Source organism: Triticum aestivum, chromosome 7A, assembly GCF_018294505.1.
Source record: "Triticum aestivum cultivar Chinese Spring chromosome 7A, IWGSC CS RefSeq v2.1, whole genome shotgun sequence".
In the NCBI taxonomy this organism is placed as follows: domain Eukaryota; kingdom Viridiplantae; phylum Streptophyta; class Magnoliopsida; order Poales; family Poaceae; genus Triticum; species Triticum aestivum.
Genome location: NC_057812.1, coordinates 534,636,038 through 534,645,266, shown reverse-complemented (window position 1 = coordinate 534,645,266; position 9,229 = coordinate 534,636,038). Strand labels below are relative to the sequence as shown.

At 44.7% G+C, this 9,229-nt stretch overlaps 1 long non-coding RNA gene across 1 annotated transcript; it reads left to right on the top strand.

Moving 5' to 3' along the window:
• Positions 1-5,016: 5,016 nt before the first annotated feature.
• Positions 5,017-9,005, top strand: LOC123152051 (uncharacterized). The gene is made up of 6 exons (XR_006476002.1): positions 5,017-5,550; positions 5,649-5,775; positions 6,701-6,769; positions 8,064-8,234; positions 8,324-8,465; positions 8,606-9,005. It is a non-coding gene; the product is annotated as an uncharacterized lncRNA (long non-coding RNA).
• Positions 9,006-9,229: the final 224 nt, after the last annotated feature.

Sequence of the window (9,229 nt, the reverse complement as noted above, 5' to 3'; positions counted from 1 at the left end):
CAATGCACATTGTATCAGGTCATTCTTTTCATATACAAGGTGGGTGCTGATTGTTTAGAACATGCCACTCAATATATGTAATAGGATTAATTATCACATGACCTTCAACATTTATATATGTTGCTTCTTTAAATTTTAAGGCTCTATTAACCTGTTTGATTTTCTACCTTAACTTACTGATCACATTTCTTTGTTGTCATAGATTGCCAAGATAAATAGATGATGCATGCCACATGCTAATTGCGAGGTTGAGCATTGGGCTTCTACTGATAGTTTAGCATTATGTTTTAGAATGTCATTTTCAGGGTCAATGTTTCAATCATTATGTTCTACAGTGGCTGAGACGCCGATTGTATGGTGAAGAATTGAGCTACTACTAGATAGTTTCACAACCTGTAATCTTTGGCTTGTGTTCTTTGTAATGCAAAATGCAACAGAGTTAATTATATATAGAATTTTTTATGCTTATTATATTGTGGCTTCTATGCATTATTGGAATTGACCTAATAATTTTGTATGGAAATGTATAAAATACCATTAATTGTCTACTCCCTCTGTACCTGGAGTAGCTGAACTTATGCTATGTAGTCGTTGCAATTGTCCATTTGAAAATCCTCACGTGTAGGGTACTCAACAACGCATATGAAGTGTTGTTTCACTCTTACTCTTTACGTTGCCGTCTTGCAACACATCTGCACATTACTTACCAATGCATGTATATACGTTGTTGTAGACCCTTCCAACGCTACCAACGGCAACGCATATTCATCCGTTGGTGTAGACATCAGCAACGCTTATACAGGCATACAACAACGCATCAATGGGTTGCTAAAGGGGGGTTCCCGTTGTAGTGAGGAAAATATTCGGGTAGCATATCCTAAAAGAACAAGTTCAGTCGAAAGTTAACTTACCTGGACATTGGCTCGAAGAGCCGCGCTGGCGTCATAAGCAGCCTGATTGCTTTCACGCACCGCCTTCACCCGCTCCATCATTATGCCAGCCTGACGAATAGCCTCCGCAGTGGCGTCCGACTGGCTTTCTGGAACATGTTGAGTGGCAAAGAAGGGGACGGACGGTCCAGATGCAGTGGCTTGGAGATCCGAGGCATGAAGTTGGATGGTTGAAACAAGCTCTGGAGCAGTCGACGATACAGGACGCGCACTCGTCACTGGGTCAGCAAAGGTTACAGAAACCTTACTCGCATCTTCGAGCCATTAAACTACCTGCTCCGCCGCCGGCTCCGACTAGGATGTCTTGCTAGCTGTTGCCTTCTTCTTCCTAGCCCTCAGCGGCACGTCCTTGTCATCATCCGGAAGCTCAATGACATTGGGAGGGGCTGCAAAGAAATCAGCCGACCCTAGATGAGTCACCAGAATTTAATCGACCATACAATCGAGAACAAGATCACGAGGATTGTACCCGGGTTGGAGGTGACCACATCTTCCATGTCCTCGTCTTCATACTGGCGGGTGGAAGTCCCAGAGGTAGCAACACTACAAATTTCAGAATCTAGTCGGTCATGTCTGACGAAATGAATCGACTCAAATCCAGATTCATACTAAAACAAGAAATCGAGCCCAACTAATACCCGGAAGCAATGGGGATGGCCACTTTGATCTTCCGCAAGGCTTTTGGCGGTTTGGACGGTGTAGCTTTCGGTTGCTTCGACGCCTTTTCAGTCGGCGCTGAAGAAGACGTCCGAGGGCGCTTCGATGACTGTCCAGTTTGCGCGGTCGCTTTGCCGCGGGCGCTTGCTGGATCATGAGAAAGCTTGGATCGCCTTTCCCTATGAGGAGGAGAGTCGACCTCTTCTTCATCACTCGAGTCATCGCTATCCTCGTCCTCTTCATCGTCAGAGTGCCACTCGCTGCTTTCACCTCCGCTCGCTTCTCCCTCTGGGTCCTGCTCCTGGTCCCCGTTGGGCATCGAGTACATCTCAGTTAGGGCCTGGAAGACAACAACCAAGATAGGAGTCAGTCGGATGACAGCAAACAGCTACTTGATAAATCAAGAAGACACTCGACCATTTGGAGTCATACCTTGTCGGTTTCATACGAGTTGTTGAGTGGAGGAATCCTCCGGGATCCCCTGGGGTTGTCTTTGTTGACAGTAATACCCTTCAGCCACCCTTCCAACGTATCTTTGTCGACTTCCTCTGGATGGATCCGAGTGGTGTCCTCGGTGCCCGAATACATCCACATCGGATGGTCATGAGCTTGAAGTGGTTGGATGCGCCGCCTGAGGAAGACCTCCAACAGATCCATACCGGTTACCCCATCACGGACAAGCTGAACTACTCACTCAACCAGCACTTTCACTTGCGCCTTCTCCTCTGGGGTCACTTTCAAAGCAGAAGGCTTCTCCACTCAGGCCATGGAAAAGGGGGGAAGTCCAGTCGACTGACCCAGAGTCAGCTGGTCCTTGCAGTAGAACCAGGTCGACTGCCACCCTCGGACCGACTCGGGAAGGATCATGGCTGGGAAAGTACTTTTCCCCCTCATCTGAATCCCAAGACCCCTGCACATTTGAATCACTTGCGTCTTCTCGTCACTCGGGTTGACCTTCTTGACCGACTGAGAACGACACGTGAATATGTGTTTGAAGAGGCCCCGGTGTGGCCGACAGCCCAGGAAGCTCTCACACATGGACACAAAAGTAGCAAGATACACGATGGTGTTTGGGGTAAAGTGATGGAGTTGCGCCCCAAAGAAGTTCAAGAAACCTCAAAAGAAAGGGTAGGGAGGCAAGGAAAACCTGCGGTCGACGTGAGTAGCGAGGAGAACGCGCTCACCCTCCTGCGGCTGCGGCTCGGTCTCGTTCCCCGGGAGTCGCGCTGATTCGTGGGGGATCAATCCCCCTTTGACCAGGTCGTCGATGTCGTCCTGACGGATCGTCGAGCGAATCCAGTCGCCCTGGATCCAGCCCGGCGGCAGGCCGGACCTCAAGGAAGATCCGCCTCGGCTGGACTTCTTCCCCTTCGCCTTCGCTGTCGCCTTCTTCGCGCGCTCCAATGCCACCATCTTCTCCTTCCCCATCGCGGCGAGTAGAGCTCAAACGGGGCGACGGCGCTGGAGCAGGAGCAGATGCAACGGAGAAAACTGAGAGATAAAGAGAAGAACGAAGACACACTGTTCAAAGAAAACCCCGGCCCGACGCCTTATATGGGGCCGCTTCCGAGTGGCTGACCTGTGGGTCCGGACGACCCAATCAAATCCCGCAACAGTCACGCGCGAGGTACATGGCGAAAAGGTGGCGCGGTGATCGAGGCGGCCACACCTAATCCCTTCCGATTACTGCGGCCTCCCCCGTCCCGCGCACTTCCCCAAAACCAAATCCCACGATATCCGCACACAGCAAGGCAATCTGTCAGACGGAATATCTTCTCCATATCAGTACTCAAGACATCATAATAAAGTTCACTCGGCAGATTCAAAAATGGATCAAGGCAACTGAAAAGGAGTTGAGATCATCATGGTTGCTCGCTTGGTCACAATAAGTCACTCCCAGAGCACAAAAATTGAATCGGAGGAATTCTCGACTCCTTCTCCACTCAAGCCTCGAACCATTCGAGGGCTAATAATGAAGCTATGCACCTAGGGTAGGGTCATAGGCCTGACCTAGACACCCTCCCCAAGGACATCACCCTAAAGCCAGAAGCATTCAAAGGGTACCATTATCCACTCGACCAGAGACATTCCACTCGGAAGAATCAATGTCACTCGACCGTCACAGAAATCACTCGACAAACGGAAGATCTAAAGTCACTCTACACAGCAACGGTCGGGTGTTTACTCATAGACTTAACTATAATTTATAGCACTTTAATACAGATGTTACCTGTAATGCTCCTTCTTTATGTACATTGAACCCCGCGTAATGGAGGAGAGTTGGGGTCTTGTCGCACTCTATATAAGCCCCCTCCTCCTCCAGGACAGGGGTTCGCATCTTTTGTAAACTCACACATGCATATAATCCAGTCGACCGCCTCAGGGCACCGAGACGTAGGGCTGTTACTTCCTCCGAGAAGGGCCTGAACTCGTAAACTCGTGTGTACAACTACTCCATAGCTAGGATCTTGCCTCCTCATACCTACCCCATTCTACTGCCAGTCTTAGATCCACGATAGTAGTTACCACCACTTCAGTTTTGTACGTTGTATGTAGTATCTATCAAATCAGAGAGTATGTACATGTAGTATGTGGTATATACGAATGTTTAGGTAGTATATATACTACTTTTTAGGTAGTATGCATCGTATTTTGGGTATGCCCTTTTTGGTACAAATATATACATATTTCACAAATTTAATAAAAATCATGGGTCGACTCGTAATTTTTTCATGTAACTCACTTTGAAATATGTTATATATAATATATGAACATATTTATAATGATAAATTAGTATATATAATATATGAAATATATATGGTCGCGCTATTCGTCACCCGGGGTGAGAAATAATTATTCTTCATCCCTTTCTATTTTACCATCTATGCACCGTAATTTTACGTTCCGTAAGTTTTGTCTTATTTTCGACATAAAAAGAGACCGTAAGAAAATATATAATCACCATAAAAAATATTTTATATTATGTAAAATTACAAACGTAAAAACATAGTGTAAAATACACATAAATTGCAAATTTTCTTGTCTTATGACCTATATTTTTATTTTCTTGTGCCAAATTTTACATAGTGAATCAATATAAATATAACTATTTGAATTCCAAACGTAATTTAATTATAAAATAATCCTAATATTATCTTGGGTGAAGAATAAATAATTTTGCACCCTGGGTGATGAATAGTATCATTATATATATATATATGACTAAGCTATTCTGTTACTAGTAATAGAATATTATTCTGTTACTCCTCGGCCCTATAAGGCACGATTGTCATTTGCACAAAACCGGCCCGAACAGAAACAAAAGCCCACCACTCTCCCACGACCTCCTCCCTCAATCTCTGGATTCCCCCAAACCCGTGGCCGCATTTCTCGTCATAGTACGCCGGCGGCCCCGCTCTTCCTCCTGCTGGCCAAGCGCGCCGCGCGCCACCGGCCCCGCTCCTCTTCCCCATCTCAGCCATGCGCGCAGCCGCTCCCGCGCATGCTTCCTCCTCCTGCCATGCGCGCCGCCGCCCCGCGCCTCCATGGCTCCATCCTCCTCCTAGCACGCGCGCTGCCGTCCCCATGCATCCTTCCTCCTCCTAGCATGCGTGCCTCCGTCCCCGCGCCTCCCTCCTCCAAGCACGCCCCACCCCCTTCCCCCTCCCGGCATGCGCGCCGCCACCCCGACCTTCCTCCCGCACTCACCGTCGCTCGCTCCCATCTCCTCCCTGCTTCCATAGCCGCCCCGCCCCTATCTTCCCCAGCTTCGGCCGCCGCGCCGCACGTATATCCCTAAGCTCCGGCCGCCGCAGCGCCCCATCTCCCCTCGCTCCCACACCACCACGCCATCTCCTCCCGGTGGGGCTCCGCCGCCGAAGCGATCTGGCCGTTCACAGCCACCACCCCTGTCCGTTCACCTGTACAAGATGACCAGGCCGAGGTACGTGCTTGCCCGTGTCAAGTGATTCGTGCCCGGCTTTCACCAAAATTTACCTCAGTCCTTAGCTCTAACATCGATGCTATTTTCGATTGCACTAGGAGGTGTCAAAGAAAGAGCTAAGTGATCTAGTAGAGTTCATTTATTGAAGGTGTTCACCTTTTGTGTGATTATCAGTTCACATTTGGTGTGATTTTCTGTTCAACAGGCTTACTATTTCATCATCAGGTAAACTGCAAAGCTCTGCATCTGATAGAATATCCCATGTTATAGGTAGTTATAAATATGTCTAGATGCAAGGAAAGAAAAAAATCTCTAGCCAACTTTTGCTTCGCTGAAATAAATCATGCTTTGTTTTGTTGTCAAGCAACAACATGGATTTCACAGTAACCAGAAACACACGAACATGATCACTAAAGAAGTTGAAGCATAAGAATGGTATGATCAACAAGCATCGTTTGTTGCTCTGGAGTCAAATGAAAATCACCATTATTTTAGGTACACCCAGTGCTAGAGTCATAGGCATCTAAACTTTCTAAAAATAAAATGAATGACAAGTTATCTGCACTTAATTTTATGAACAGTACTACATGTTACTTGTTTCGACTATGAGTGTTCAGAACACATGTTGGTGATGTTGAGCAATGGTGAAGGATCTCATGACATAGCTCCTACCCTCTTATCATTTCAACTATAGTCGTCCATGGCGGCCTGCGCCCCCACCATCGCGTCCACCCGTTCTCGAACACCCTCACCAGCGCCTTCAGTTCAATCCACCTCCTATTTCTGAAAACCAGTTCCTTCAATTCCACCGTACTTAGAAAGTCAGTTCAACCTCTCCTATTTTTTGAAAACACGTAAACCCTGATTTCAACCTAGGAGAACGGTCATTTTCTGGATGTTTTTTTTCTTTCACGGCTCACTAGTGTCCTCTTTTGCTGTCGATGCTGTCTAATTTCTTCTCCCTGTGAGTGTTAGAGAACAATGTAGTGTTGCCTATCAACTACCGGTTTGTCCTGTTTCGAGTTTCGGCCTAGTTGAACTTTTGATTGAACATTGGTTTGTTGTCAGTTCTAGTGCGCTCAAGCATAAGGTGGGATTGAACTATTATCAATGGATCACTACTAATAATTCAACTTACTATTTTTTGCAGGATGCAGCAAAAAAGCAAGGTTCACAAGTTCATCTTCTGGATGCTTTTCAGTACATCTACTTCCCGTTGGTAAGTCAAATTTATTCTGTGCTTCCATCTTCCTATAGCACAAACAGGTGCTTGTGGTTATGCCTGATAATGATGTTGTACACAAAATGGCTTATGGGATATCGGGATAATGTGTATACAAATGATTTTTGGTTAATATTTTGTATGATCCATTTGACAGAAAAGATTCTTGTTATTTGTGGAGTTTATACAACTCTTCTGTCATCATAGCTTATTCATGTTGGTAGCCCAGGTGCAAACACAAAATTAAGTTCGTGTGCATCTACAGGGAAGGTTCGCCTACAAAATAGAGTTCAATTCGGTTAAAAAGTAAATTTTACAGAAAAATGTGCTTGAAAGTTCAATTACAGTCACTAAGAAAGTTCGTACACTTTATTTTCAGGAGTGCACATCTTGCGTGTGCTGCTACTAATCTCAACTTATTGTCTAGTCATACTAGTATTGATGAATATCGAGTTGATGAAAAATGTAGTATTACTTGATATTGTAGTACAAGACAATGCGCATGATAATGCTCAGGCTTGATGGTTAGATATTGTAGTCTCATAAATACATGATAATGCTGCCATGATCTATTAGATAACTCATCTCAGCATGATAATGCTGCCATGATTTGTATAATTTTGTAAAGAAGATCTATATGTGCAAGTTATCTGATAAAAGAAAGAAGAAAATCCACTTGCAAATTTAGGGAAACATGTGTACCTTGAGAAAAGTTTACAAAATAAATGCTAGTAGGTTCATTTCGTGTTTGTGTTTAAATGTCTTCAGTGCAAGTGTGGAGGGCTAGTAAGTTCTACTACCAGTCTACACCAAGTTCAGGGGCATTGCCACTGATGGAAAGGACAATGAACCAACGACGTCGGATCATAGGTCGAAGGAGGCCGGGTCAAGGCACCATGACTGGTTGTTGTTGTATGTTGGTGTCGTGCTTGTTGATGTGTTGACTAGCAGATCATATATATGCATGTTGTTTGCTTTTGACATGGTAAATATAAACTATTGGTACAAATTCTAGTTCCTATATCAGAAAAGTTCATTGAGAAAAAAATATCAGTTCAATGGATACGTTGTATCTGTTTATCACATATATTTGCGAAAGAGTTCAAAATGTTCTTCCCTTTCTGGAAATTACATGTGATTATTCATTTCTTTTTGGGCCATACAAACAAAAATAACTCATTAGGCTTGTATGGCTGAATTTCTTTTCATCTGCTCGTATAACTGGAATGCATCTTTGCTTGTATTATCTCTTGTAACACTAAGGTTTTTTGTTATGTTGGCATGTCTTTAGGAGCGCCCTAGCCGATCACAGCCACCACAGCAGGCCGTTCAACGCCACCTCCGCAGGCGGTTCATCGCAAAAACAGCGACCTGATTCCCGCTGGTTCTCACCAGCAATGCCCATTCGAGCACGTCATCGCTCTCCTGCTGCAGCATGGCTCAGCTACTGCACTTGGTGGAGGTGAGAGCCTTTCCTCTAGTTTTGAACTTCATGGATCCTTAGTGCCTGAAAACATTTAACTTGCCGATCCTTCCTTCCTCTGTTCACAGTACATGAGTTGGATTGACGAGGAAGATGCATTCTGGGTATATCAAAGCCTGCTGGAGGAGTCACGGGGTTGAGGACCTCCCGCTTAACAATACAACTTCTTGTTTTGTGGCCGGTCGCTCAAGGAGCTGAGTGCAGGCCGCAGTAAGTACATGAGTACTAATATTAGGATATATCTGGTCCCAATAAGTACATGAGTACTAATTAGCAAGTTTGATTGCTTCTGAAAATTGAAAATGTCAGCTTGTACTGATGCATTCCAAAAATGGGTTGTGTGTTTTCAGGAAAAAACAATTTGTCGGGTTTTTGGTGGCCAAGTATTATTGATATGGAGATGAATAACTATGCGGATGCGCTCCTGTGGTTTTTCTGGAAAAAACAAGATGCCATGTTTTACTTTATGAGCTTTCCAATTTGCATACTTCAAAGTTGCTGCTTGCTCCCACCCGTGAATTGCGCAATTTCAATGGGTGTCGTCGAGCATGTTTGGAAGTATGCCCTTCATGCAAAAGTGTGAAGTTTTGTCAGTATTTTGTATATTTCATTTGACAAAGGCTTCATGTGATCTTATGAAGCTTTATAGATGTACTGCAATTACACTTTTAAGGCCCTACAGTTCATTATATCATACATGTGTGTCCGTTCAATATGTATTACATGATCAGTTCTTGGAAAAGAAGAACACAATAGTTCGGTCGAAAACAATGATCAGTTCGATAGTGCTCTCTCCTGCCTATTTTGGTTGATGTCCATGAATGGACAAAAAATTCTATGGGAAATGTTCTACTAGCATATATGTATGAGAAATGTTCTATTATTGATAGCATATAAGTACAGAAAAAAGTTGAACACGACATCCCACATAAGTTTGGAAAAAAAGCTCAAACAAAAAATACCATAAAAAATTC